Source organism: Aegilops tauschii, chromosome 7, assembly GCF_002575655.3.
Source record: "Aegilops tauschii subsp. strangulata cultivar AL8/78 chromosome 7, Aet v6.0, whole genome shotgun sequence".
NCBI lineage: Eukaryota > Viridiplantae > Streptophyta > Magnoliopsida > Poales > Poaceae > Aegilops > Aegilops tauschii.
In genome coordinates, this window is record NC_053041.3 from 19125038 (window position 1) to 19139709 (window position 14672).

Here is a 14672-nt window from a genome sequence, read left to right on the forward strand (position 1 = left end):
TTCGATGACCTCCCCGTGCGTTTGACGAGCTCTGCCCCTTCGTTCGTGGGTGAGCACAAATGACATGTCCTCCTCCCCCCTTAATTATTTGCTCTGTTCCGGTGTTCGTGCCGATGAAACTTGATAGTTAGCTATATATCTGTGTTGAATCATCAGTATGCGTAACCAATATGTGTCTCCCGTTCGAAAGCGTTATAGTTATAAATATGCATGCATTTGCATATTTATAACCGTGATTCTTTCGAATTGTCCAACGCTATCCATGGACAGCCCGAGTATGTGTAGATTGGGTTCGTTTTCCCATATGCTTTGCTCCGGATTCGACGCATAAATTTCGTCAGTGCCTCCCCTGTTGTTCTCCGGGTACACATCCTCTCTGTTTATTGCAGAGACGTGTATCAGGAGAACAACGGGGAGGTGCTGCCGAAATTTTGCGTCGGATCCGGAGCATAGCATGGGAAAAGGAACCCAATCTACACATACTCGGGTGGGATTAGGACCTATCATTACCTATTAGAGTGTAGGTTGCATGGACGTAATAAAATTGACAAAGTAGATCAACTGATGAATATATACATGGTGAATTATATATATATATTTGTTGTGTGTCCAGTAGCTCTGAAAGTCAAGATGAGTGATCATGCGTGGATGTACACCGGTCACACTGGTCAGAACAAATGGAGCACTGAATGGTTCACAAAAACCAAGGGGTTTGTGCAAGCCGCATTTGCAAATGGCCAGAGGAAAACCTGGTGCCCCTGTTTATGGTGCGGCAATTGGGAAAAGAGCACAAAGGCTAAAATGGGCAAACACCTGCAGAAGAGTGGTTTTACGCCCAATTATACGGTGTGGACATATCATGGTGAGTCTGCCCAACGTGACCGAGCTGAGGTGGATCGTCGTCGCACCGACGAGCATGGTACCGGGATGGAAAACATGGTGCAAGACTTCGATGATGCTCGGGGTTCGGACGAGGAGATGGAGGAATCTGCAAAGGCCTTTAATGAAATGTTGGAGTCTTCAAAACGTCCACTCCACGAGCACACTGAGCTTTGTCAGTTGGATGCCATCTCACAAGTAATGGCTCTGAAGGCTCAGTTCAACTTGGGCAGAGAATGCTACGACGCAATGATGACAGTATTTGGACGCTTTCTACCCAAAGGCCATGTAATGCCTGCAAACCTGTACCAGTCGGACAAAATCCTCCGTGCACTGACGATGCCCTATGAGAAGATACATGCCTGTGAGAAAGGATGTGTCTTATTTAGGCTTGACTATGCGGACTTGAACTATTGTCCCATTTGCAAGTCTTCCAGGTATGTTGTGGTAGACAACGGTATGGGTGAGAAGACACAGACCAAAATCCCCGTTAGTGTTCTTCGGTATATGCCAATCGTACCAAGACTTCAACGTCTTTTCATGGTCGAAGAGACGGCCAGACAGATGACATGGCACAAAACGGGCAAAAGAACCAAACTAGATGCAGATGGGAATCTGATGATCGTACACACATCGGATGGTGTTGCGTGGAAAAAGTTTGATGAATTACATGCTGACAAAGCGGCAGATCCGAGGCATCCTCGAGTCGGCATCAGCACGCATGGATTCAGTGTGTTTGGTTTGACGGTAGCCCAATACAGTTGTTGGCCCGTATTTGTCTTTCCACTCAATCTCCCCCCGGACAGATTATGCAAAGAAAGAACCCTATGAGCCCGTCATTGATTATAGTGATGATGATGATTATGTGTTTATTGATGATAGTGATCGAGATTATTAGTAGTGTCAGGTATTCAATTTTTTTATGTTGTACTTGATGATGATACACTTAAGTGATATACATATTATTATTCATGTCGGTATTTTTTATGTTGTACTAATTTCGTTTACTCTTTGTCATGGCAGGTGTTGAAAGATGGTGGGCGCTGGTCGGGAGCGCTCCGAGGCCCCTTCTTCGTCGGCGCGTGGTGGGAGGTCTTCCATTCCACATGCACCTCTCCGCCGAGCATTGCTGGACAGTATGGCGACACCGCCGGGCCCTTCTTCGTCGACAGTGGTGCCCAGCAGGGGACGAGGTAAGGGAGGGAAGAAGAGAGGAGTTGGAGCACGTGGTCGCGGGAGAGGAGGTAGGGTGACTGCTAGGGCACCTTCCTCACCGCCACCCCCAGCTGTTTCACCCGAGCACGTGACTGCTAGGGTGGACTCATCCGAGGAGGAGGCTACACAGACTCCGGTCCACGAGCCTTCGGCCCACGAGCCTTGGGTCGACGGGCCTTCGGCCCACGAGACCCCGGAGGAGCACACGTCTGGATGGGGTACCTGGCCGGATGAGCCTAAGGGGCCGAGTGGCCATGTTGATGATGGCGGGGAGCCGACTGATATTGAGGAGGAGGGGGGCACCGTCTACCAGCGTGGTTGTACACGGCTCCCGTCCGTGCCGGCGGCCCGCGAGCAGAGGTCGTTGATCTTCCCTGATGGGGAGAGGTAAGTGCATTTAATCTTTTTGTACCTTCTGCATTCACGTTTCTTCAAATATCTAATGTGTTGGCCTTGTCATGCTGTAGGGGTTGGGACCACCATCATAGTGTCCGCCGGCCCAACTTCGTCCTTGGAGTTCTTTGTCGGCAAAACTTCCCGGGGTTTGTCACGTTGCCTGGTGAGGGTCGGCTTCCAGAGCTTGGATTGAGCTGGGAGCACTACTTGGCTGCCTCGGCCCCGCCGGGTGAGATTATCGACAGTGTCTTGTGCAAGACGAGGGCAGACGTGGTGATCAGAAAGTTCTGGGTAATTTCTCCTTTACACAATTAAATATCTTCAACTAGCTAGTTATTAATTGTACTAATCAATATTGTCTCATTTGATTGCAGACATTCTACAAGTGTGAGGAGGGATACGAGGAGGATGCGGCAAATGTTATCGATAACGTCTGCAAGCGCCTACTACAGAACTTATGGCACGAGGCTCGGGTGCAGGCTGTTCGAGACTACTACGCCTTGCGTGGTATCAAGAAGACCAAGCCGGCGTGCCGCGAGAAGTTCCTGAGTAAGGAGCAGTACATGAAGGTAATTCTTAAGGCCTTGTACTTACTTCCTTCATTTAGTAATTCATAGCCGTAGCGCTCAAGTTTCTATTTGCTAACTTAGGCGCCTCCGAGATGGTGTACAGATCGGATGGATTGTTGGGAGGTGTTGGTCAATGAGTGGTGCTCAAAAGAATGGCTAGCCCTCCACAACGAGGCCAAGGACAAACGTGCCCAAATGGAAGGTGTGCCACACCACCAAGGCAGCTCCAACTTATATCAGTTCGGGCGGAACTGGGTATGTGGTTTGCTTCATGATTCATGCAATTCATTCATCATGCTAGCTTGAGCCCTTTAATTACTAATTTTCATTGTTTCTCTCTTTCAGGCACGCTACAATAAGGCGGATAAGGTGCCAGAGGTGTACGACCTGTATGCCATGGCCCACACTGGCTCTTTCAAGAAAGTCAAGGCTTTCTCTCAGTCTGACCTCGATGATGCAAACAACTTCACCAACATCTCCTCCCACGACAAGCTCGTGAAATATAGAGATGAGGGGAAGGTGAGGAAAGGGGAGGACTTTAACCCGAGCCAGGGTCCCATTGATCCAGAGCTGGTGATGATATCTGGTGGCGGGAGGTCCCATGGCTCCATAGCCATTGGAGATGGACTTATCCGTTGTCCTAGCACTCTCCCGGAGATCAAGGCGCGCCAGTCGAGCTCCGCTCCTGAGATAAGGCCTCGTGAACGTCCAGTCCAACTCGCCATCAAGGTTAGTTATACGTACTCAGCTATCTTTCTCCATTACATTGTGTGTGCTTCCATCAATGATTACAAATGGTAACGAGGAGTGATGTTGCAGGCTGCTATACAGAGTGAGAGAGATAGAACGGAGAAACTTCTGGCGGAGGCGGCGGAGAGGCAGCGGGAGTTGGAGGAGAGGACGACAAAGATGTTGGAGGAGGAGAGGGCACGGAATGACATGCAGGCAAGGGCCATGTACGAGCTCCTTGTGGTAAGTTTCTTCTGCAGATTAGCCAAAACATTCATGTAGTGTTTGTCTCATTACTAACTAGTATGACTGAGTCGTCAAAACCAAATGTGCAGTCTGTGTGTGAGAAGACCGGTCAGACCGCTCCACCGATGCCAGTGATTGCTCCTGGGACCACGGTGAGTTTAATTTGAATGGACATTACTTGCTAGTCTTAACATTTGAGTGTCATCATGCTAACGAGACATTGGAAATGATCTTTGGTGCAGCGTAACTCCAGACAAGCATCGCACGATCCTTCTCCAGCTACCGGCACGAGCCAGCCCGCTCCTACACCTCCATGATCATGGTAAGTTTCTCTAGTGTTTTGCTTAACAAATGCATAAAGACCTAGACTTAGCCTTATTTCCTCCAATATGCTTACCACAATGACCTAGAGTTAGCTTCTTTTCCTCCAAAATGACTTAATAAGCTTACCGACCTCCAAAACCATCCATTTTACCTAAGTTAGCTCTAAAACGATCTATACTTAGCTTTGTTTCCTCCAAAATGACCTAAGTTAGCTCTAATATGCTTAGTTCACTAGGTTTGCTCAATAATGACATGTACTTAGCTTACTTATGTCAAAAATGGCATAATTAGCTTAGTTAGCTCATAAACAATCCATTTTACCTAAGTTAGCTCTAAAATGACCCATTTTACCTTAGTTAGCTCATAAATGATCCATTTTACCCAAGTTAGCTCTAAAATGACCCATTTTACCTAGACTAGCTCCAAAATGATCCATTTACCTATGTTAGCTCTAAAATGACCCATTTTACCTAGGTTAGCTCCAAAATGACGCATATTACCTAGGTTAGCTCCAAAATGATGCATTTTACCCAAGTTAGCTCTAAAATGACCCATTTTACCTAGATTAGCTCATAAACGATCCATTTCACCTAGGTTAGCTCACAAAACGATCCATTTTACCTAGTTTAGCTCCAAAATGACCCATCACACCTAGGTTAGCTCTAAAATGATGCATTTTACCTAAGTTAGCTCATAAACGATCTATTTCACCTAGGTTAGCTCATAAACGATCCATTTCACCTAACTTAGCTCAAAAACGATCCATTTCACCTAGGTTAGCTCCAAAATGACCCATCTTACCTAGGTTAGCTCTAAAATGATGCATTGTACCTAAGTTAGCTCATAAACGATCTATTTCACCTAGGTTAGCTCATAAACGATCCATTTCAACTAAGTTAGCTCATAAATGATCCATTTCACCTAAGTTAGCTCATAAATGGCATATACTTCTTCTTCTAGTCACCTTTTTCTAACTTTCTTATTTGCCATTTTGCAGATTTCATTCACTTAACGGAAGCTAGCTTGCTATGATGGAGTGCTTGTTTTTTCTTTCATTCTCCTCTAGTATTCTTCTAGCTTGCTATGATGGAACTTGCTATCTTGATGAAACTTTGCATTGTAATATGTATGGATGGAACAATGTGTATGTGCAACTTGCTATGTATGAATGGATGGAACTATATATGTATGCACGATGAAACTTATGTGCTGGATATGTCATACGTTTGCTGTTAAATAGCCCTGTGAAATATATATATATGTCATATATTTGCTGTGAAAATTGCTGGATTTAAAAAAAACAGAAAAAAGAGGCACCTTTGCCGTCAGCCGCTGATGGCAAAGGCTCCTTTGCCGTCCGCCGCGGACGGCAAAGAAGCCACGCGGCGGCCATCTGTGCTCTCTGGGAGCTGACCCATTTGGTCAGTTTGCCTACAGCGGCGGACGACAAAGGCTTTGCCTATAGTGGCAGACGGCAAAGAATGCCCACATTTGCCTACAGGAGCAAACGGCAAAGGCTTGTCCCGCAGTGACGTCCAGCTGACGTCATTCGGCGGACGGCAAAGGCCGGATGCTCTTTGCCGTCAGCGGCGGACGGCAAAGGCTGCCGTTAGCCGCCTAACGGACTAACAGCGCATTTATTACCGTCGGCTTTCTTTGCCGTCAGCCGCTGATAGCAAAGGCCCCTTTGCCGTCTGCTTCAAAAAGCAGACGGCAAAGAAGCTCTTTACCGATCCCTACTTTGTCGGAGCCTTTTGCCGTCCGCGGCAGACGGCAAAGGCCTTTGCCGTCCGCCATCCTTGCCTTTGCCGTCTGCCGTGGCAGACGGCAAAGTAGCTGATTCCTGTAGTGACCACTAGAGGATAGGCAACATACATCTCATCAAAATATCGAACGAATACCAAATTCACATGACTACTAATAGCAAGACTTCTCCCATGTCCTCAGGAACAAACGTAACTACTCACAAAGCATATTCTTGTTCATAATCAGAGGAGCATTAATATGCATATAGGATCTGAACATATGATCTTCCACCAAATAAACCAACTAGCATCAACTACAAGGAGTAATCAACACTACTAGCAACCTACAGGTACCAATCCCAGACTTGGAGACAAGAATTGGATACAAGAGATGAACTAGGGTTTGAGAGGAGATGGTGCTGGTGAAGATGTTGATGGAGATTGCCCTCTCCCGATTGGAGGAGCGTTGGTGATGACGATGGCGATGATTTCCCCCTCCCGGAGGGAAGTGTCCCCGGCAGAACAGCTCTGTCGGAGCCCTAGATTGGTTCCGCCAAGGTTCCGCCTCATGGCGGCGGAGTCTCGTCCCGAAAGCTTGCTTGTGATTTTTCTTTGGACGAAAGACTTCATATAGCAGAAGATGGGCACCAGAGGGCCAACAGGGGGCCCACGAGGCAGGGGGCGCGCCCCCACCCTCGTGGCCAGGTGGGGCCCCCTAACGTACTTCTTCCGCTCAATATTTTTTATTATTTCCAAAAATAACTTTCGTGGAGTTTCAGGACTTTTGGAGTTGTGCAGAATAGGTCTCTAATATTTGCTCCTTTTCCAGCCCAGAATTCCAGCTGCCGGCATTCTCCCTCCTTATGTAAACCTTGTAAAATAAGAGAGAATAGGCATAAGTATTGTGACATAATGTGTGGTAACAGCCCATAATGCAATAAATATCGATATAAAAGCATGATGCAAAATGGACGTATCAACTCCCCCAAGCTTAGACCTCGCTTGTCCTCAAGCGGAAGCCGATAACGATAAATATGTCCACATGTTTAGAGGTAGAGGTGTCGATAAATAAAATACGGACACGAGGGCATCATGATTATTCTCATAACAGCAACATATATGGATATTGTCATATGATTTCTTATGCTCAAGTAATAATCTATTCACAATGCAAAGTATGAATCAGAAACTTTATTGAGAACCGACAACCTATAATCTCAGTCATTGAAGCAATTGCAATTTATCATAACATCCGAAAGAGTCTATGTCAGAGCTATCTAGGAAGTCCACATACTCAACTATCATTTAGTTTTTCATAATTTCTAACACTCACGCAATACTTGTGATTACGGAGTTTCAACCGGACACAAAGAAAGATAGGGGCTTATAGTTTCGCCTCCCAACCTTTTACCTCAAGGGTAATGTCAACAATAATAACTCATGCTACCCTACATCCAATTAGGTACATATATCAGGATCTTTCCAACACCCTGTGCTTGCCAAAGGATAAAATGTAAAAAGGAAAGGTGAAGATCACCATGACTCTTGCATAAGGTAGAAGATAATAATAAAAGATAGGCCCTTCGCAGAGGGAAGCAGAGGTTGCCATGCGCATTTAGGGTTGGATGCACAAAATCTTAATGCGAAAGAACGTCACTTTATATTGCCACTTGTGATATGAACCTTTATTATGCAGTCCGTCGCTTTTATTTCTTCCACATCACAAGATCGTATAAAGCTTATTTCCTCCACACCAATCAATCGTACATATTTAGAGAGCAATTTTTATTGCTTGCACCGATGACAACTTACTTGAAGGATCTTACTCAATCCATAGGTAGATATGGTGGACTCTCATGGCAAAACTGGTTTAAGGGTTTTTGGAAGCACAAGTAGTATCTCTACTTGGTGCAAAGAATTTGGCTAGCATGAGGGGGAAAGGCAAGCTCAACATGTTGGACGATCCATGACAATATACTTTATCTCAGATATAAGAAAACATAACCCATTACGTTGTCTTCCTTGTCCAAGATCAATTCTTTAGCATGTCATATTTTAATGAGTGCTCACAATCATAAAAGATGACCAAGATAGTATATTTATATGTGAAACCTCTCTTTATTTATTACTTCCTATTAATTGCAATGATGACCAAAGCTATGTTTGCCAACTCTCAACAATTTTTAATAATCATACTCTTTCTATGTGAAGTCATTACTCTCAATAAGATCAATATGATATCTTTGTTTCTTTTTATTCTCTTCTCTTTTCTTTTATTCACTCAAGATCATAGCAAGATAATCAAGCCCTTGACTCAACACTAATCTTTATTATATATAGCTCACGGACTCGATTACAAAGAGAGATCATAAAGCAAAACTCAAAACTAGATCATACCAAAACTTTTATTCTACTAGATCAAGATACTACTAAATAGGATCGAACTAAGAAAAACGGTAAAGATGGGAGATGTGGTGGTGATACGATACCGGGGCACCTCCCCCAAGCTTGGCAGTTACCAAGGGGAGTGCCCATACCCATGTGATTATGTCTCCTTTTTCGGTGATGGTGTAATATTCTTGGCGATGATGCTCCTCAGGATACGATTCTCCTCCATGGAATCTATCCTCATCAAATCAGCCTCCATCTCTTCCCCCGTTGCTAGCCCAAAGTGGTCAGCATTGCTTTTTGTCCTTGATCTCGATGCCGGATGAGACACCCGGCTCTCCCCGACTGACTCTTGAGAAGACATCTTGCTCTAATTTGCAGCAGAAACAACTCGAAATAAGAACAGAAGACAATTGCGTGATACGGGAGTCAAAACCTTCGGGAGATTATATAATGAATTTTTACCGACCAAAATACGTATCATGCAAGAAAACAGAGTCCAGAGAGCACATGAGGTGCCCACGAGGTAGGGGGGCGCGCCCAGTAGGGTAGGGCGTGCCCTCCACCCTCGTGGAGGCCTCGTGTTCTTCCCGGACTGCTTCTTATTTTTCTAAATATCCAAAATGGAGAAATATTGCCATAAAAACTGTTTTGGAGTCGGTTTACTTACCGTACCACATACCTATTCCTTTTCGGAGTCTGAAACATTCCGGAAAGTGTCCCTTATGTATTCCTCCGGGGTTATGGTTTCAATAACATTGGTTTCCACGTTTATGCGATTACCTGAGATATAGTGTTTAATTGTTTGACCGTTCACCACCTTCGGATTTGTGCCTTCGAAGTTGTTGATTTTTATGGCACCGGAACGATAGACCTCCTCGATAACGTAAGGGCCTTCCCATTTAGAGAGAAGTTTTCCTGCAAAAATTCTTAAACGAGAGTTGTATAGCAATACATAATCACCTATATTAAACTCACGCTTTTGTATTCTTTTGTCATGCCATCTTTTAACTTTTTCTTTAAACAATTTGGCATTTTCATAAGCCTGGGTTCTCCATTCATCAAGTGAACTAATATCAAATATCCTCTTCTCACCGGCAAGTTTGAAATCATAATTGAGCTCTTTAATAGCCCAATAAGCGTTATGTTCTAGTTCGAGAGGTAAGTGACATGCTTTTCCATAAACCATTTTATACGGAGACATACCCATAGGATTTTTATATGCAGTTCTATAGGCCCATAATGCATCATCAAGTTTCTTGGACCAATTCTTTCTAGATCTATTGACAGTCTTTTGCAAAATTAATTTGAGCTCTCTATTACTCACTTCTACTTGACCACTAGACTGTGGGTGATAAGGAGATGCAATTCTATGATTAACATCATACTTAGCAAGCATTTTACGAAAAGCACCATGAATAAAATGTGAACCACCATCAGTCATTAAATATCTAGGGACTCCAAACCTCGGAAAAATGACTTCTTTAAGCATCTTAATAGAAGCGTTATGATCAGCACTACTAGTTGGAATAGCTTCTACCCACTTAGTAACGTAATCAACAGCAACTAAAATATGTGTGTAACCATTAGAGGCAGGAAAAGGTCCCATATAATCAAATCCCCACACATCAAATGGTTCAATAACAAGTGAATAATTCATAGGCATTTCTTGACGTCTACTAATATTACCAATTCTTTGACATTCATCACAAGACAAGACAAACTTACGGGCATCCTTGAAGAGAGTAGGCCAATAAAAACCGGATTGCAATACCTCATGTGCAGTTCTATCTCCAGCGTGGTGTCCTCCATAAGCCTCGGAGTGACACTTGCGTAGGATCTGTTCCTGTTCATGCTCAGGTACACAATGTCTAATAACACCATCTACTCCTTCTTTATAAAGATGTGGGTCATCGCAAAAGTAATGTCTCAAATCATAGAAAACCTTTTTCTTTTGCTAGTATGTGAAACTAGATGGTATAAATTTAGCAACAATGTAATTAGCATAATCAGCATACCATGGCGCAGTACGAGAAGTATTTATGACATTTAGTTGTTCATCAGGAAAGCTATCATCAATAGGTAGTGGGTCATCAAGAACATTTTCTAACCTAGACAAGTTGTCTGCAACGGGGTTCTCAGCTCCCTTTCTATCAATAATATGCAAATCAAATTCTTGTAGCAAGAGAACCCATCTAATAAGTCTAGGTTTAGCATCTTTCTTTTCCATAAGATATTTTAATAGCAGCATGATCCGTGTGAATAGTTACTTTAGAATCAACAATATAAGGTCTGAACTTATCACAAGCAAGTACAACTGCTAAGAATTCTTTTTCAGTAGTAGCATAATTTCTTTGAGCATTGTCTAGAGTTTTGCTAGCATATTGGATAACATTTAGTTTCTTATCAACTCTTTGCCCTAGAACAACACCTACAGCATAATCACTAGCATCACACATAATTTCAAAAGGTAAATTCCAATCAGGTGGCTGAACAATAGGTGCGGAGATCAATGCTTTCTTAAGTATTTCAAATGCTTCAACACAACCATCATCAAAGACAAATGGTATATCTTTTTGTAATAAATTAGTCAGAGGCCGAGAAATTTTTGAGAAGTCCTTAATGAACCTCCTATAAAAACCGCCATGACCAAGGAAACTTCTTATACCTTTGATGTCCTTGGGACATGGCATCTTTTCAATAGCATCAACCTTGGCTTTATCAACTTCAATCCCTCTTTCAGAAACTTTATGCCCCAAGACAATACTTTCATTAACCATAAAGTGGCACTTTTCCCAATTCAAGACAAGATTAGTTTCTTCACATCTCTGCAAAACTCGATCAAGGTTGCTCAAGCAATCATCAAAAGAGGATCCATAAACAGAGAAATCGTCCATGAAAACCTCACAAATCTTTTCACAAAAGTCAGAGAATATAGCCATCATGCATCTTTGAAAGGTAGCAGGTGCATTACATAAACCAAAAGGCATACGTCTATAAGCAAAAGTACCAAAAGGGCAAGTAAAAGTAGTCTTTGATTGATCATTGGCTGACACAGGTATATGAGAGAAACCAGAATAACCATCTAGAAAGCAAAAATGTGTATGTTTGGATAACCTTTCTAGCATTTGATCGATAAAAGGTAAGGGGTAATGATCTTTTTTAGTAGCTTTATTTAATTTGCGGAAATCAATTACCATCCTATAACCTGTAATAATCCTTTGCGGGATCAACTCATCTTTATCATTAGGAACGACGGTAATACCTCCCTTCTTAGGGACACAATGGACATGACTTACCCACTGACTATCAGCAACGGGATAAATTATACCTGCCTCAAGGAGCTTTAATATTTCCTTTCTTACCACTTCTTTTATCTTAGGATTCAGCCGTCGTTGGTGATCACGAACTGGTTTGGCATCTTCCTCCAAATTTATTTTGTGTTGACATAGAGTGGGACTGATGCCCTTAAGATCATCAAGAGTATATCCAATAGCAGCATGGTGCTTCCTCAGAGTTTTCAATAATCTCTCTTCTTCATGCTCTGAAAGGTTAGCACTAACAATAACAGGATATATCTTCTTTTCATCAAGATAAACATATTTAAGAGTATAAGGTAACGGTTTAAGCTCAAACACGGGATCGCCCTTGGGTGGAGGAGGATCCCCTAGGATCTCAACAGGCAAATTGTGTTTCAGGATGGGTTCCTGTTTAAAGAATACTTCATCTATTTCCCTTCTTTCATTCATAAACATATCATTTTCATGGTCTAGCAAATATTGTTCTAAAGGATCACTAGGAGGTATGGCAATAGAAGCAAGACCAATTATTTCATCCTTACTAGGCAATTCCTCTTCACGGTGTTGTCTACTAAATTTAGAGAAATTAAACTCATGAGACATATCACCTAAACCAATAGTAACAACATCCTTTTTGCAGTCTATCTTAGCATTAACAGTGTTCAAGAAGGGTCTACCAAATATAATGGGACAAAAGCTATGTTGTGGGGAACCAAGAACAAGAAAATCAGCAGGATATTTAGTTTTCCCACACAAGACTTCAACATCTCTAACAATTCCCATTGGTGAAATAGTATCTCTATTGGCAAGTTTAATTGTGACATCAATATCTTCTAACTCAGCAGGTGCAATATCATGCTTGATTTCTTTGTATAAGTCAATAGGTATTGCACTAGCACTAACACCCATATCGCATAAGCCATGATAACAATGATCTCCTATTTTAACAGAAATAACAGGCATGCCTACCACAGCTCTATGTTTATCTTTAGCACAAGGTTTAGCAATTCTAGCAGTTTCATCACAGAAATGAATAACATGCCCATCGATATCATCAGACAAGAGATATTTAACAATAGCAATATTAGGTTCAACTTTAATCTGCTCAGGAGGTGTATAAGTTCTAATATTGCTTTTACGAACCACAGTTGAAGCTTTAGCATGATCCTTTATCCTAACAGGGAAAGGTGGGTTTTCAACATAAGAAGTAGGAACAATAGGATCATTATAAGTGATAGTCTTTTCTTCAACTTTAATAGGTGCAACTACTTTTACTTCTATGGGAGGATGATATTTAAACCACTTCTCCTTGGGGAGATCAATATGAGCAGCAAAAGATTGACAGAAAGAAGCTACTATCTCAGAGTCAAGTCCATATTTAGTGCTAAACTTACGGAAAACATCGGTATCCATAAAAGATTTAACACAATCAAACTTAGGTGTCATACCTGACTCCTTACCTTCGTCGAGATCCCAATCTTCAGAGTTGCGTTTAATTCTATCCAATAAATCCCATTTGAATTCAATAGTCTTCATCATAAAAGAGCCAGCACAAGAAGTATCGAGCATGGTGCGATTGTTATCAGAAAGCAGAGCATAAAAACTTTGAATAATTATTTCTCTTGGAAGCTCATGATTGGGGCATGAATATAACATTGATTTAAGCCTCCCCCAAGCTTGAGCGATGCTTTCTCCTTCGCGAGGCCATAAATTATATATATAATTGCGATCACGATGAACAAGATGCATAGGATAAAATTTCCGATGAAATTCCAATTTCAATCGTTTGTAGTTCCATGATCCCGTATCATCACATAGCCTATACCATGTCAATGCATCTTCCTTCAAGGATAAAGGGAAGACCTTCTTCTTACTAAAATCACCGGGTATACCTGCAAGCTTAAATAATCCACAAACTTCATCCACATATATTAGGTGCTCACCAGGATGCTTTGTTCCATCTCCTGCAAAAGGATTAGCTAGCAGTTTTTCTAACATACCTGAAGGAATCTCAAAGTGGATATTTTCATTTTCATTTTCAGTGGGTTCAGTAGGTTGAGGAGCAACTCTTTGCTCTACTGGTCGGGGTGAAGATACCCCGAACAAGCCCCTCGGAGGATTACTCTCCATAGTAACAAGTGACAGTAAATTTCAGCACACTATATAAATTTTTCCTTACCAAATTCCACCTACCAAAGGCGCTTCACTCCCCGGCAACGGCGCTAGAAAAGAGTCTTGATGACCCACAAGTATAGGGGATCTATCGTAGTCCTTTAGATAAGTAAGAGTGTCGAACCCAACGAGGAGCAGAAGGAAATGATAAGCGGTTTTCAGCAAGGTATTCTTTGCAAGCACTGAAATTATAGGTAACAGATAGTTTTGTGATAGGATAATTTGTAACGAGCAACAAGTAACAAAAGGAAATAAAGTGCAGCAAGGTGGCCCAATCCATTTTGTAGCAAAGGACAAGCCTGGGCAAACTCTTATATAAAGGAAAGCGCTCCCGAGGACACATGGGAATTATCGTCAAGCTAGTTTTCATCACGTTCATATGATTCACGTTTGGTACTTTGATAATTTGATATGTGGGTGGACCGGTGCTTGGGTGCTGTTCTTACTTGAACAAGCATCCCACTTATGATTAACCTCTATTGCAAGCATCCACAACTACAAAAAAAGTATCAAGGTAAACCTAACCATAACATGAAACATATGGATCCAAATCAGCCCCTTACGAAGCAACGCATAAACTAGGGTTTAAGCTTCTGTCACTCTAGCAACCCATCATCTACTTATTACTTCCCAATGCCTTCCTCTAGGCCCAAATAATGGTGAAGTGTTATGTTGTAGACGTTCACATAACACCACTAGAGGATAGACAA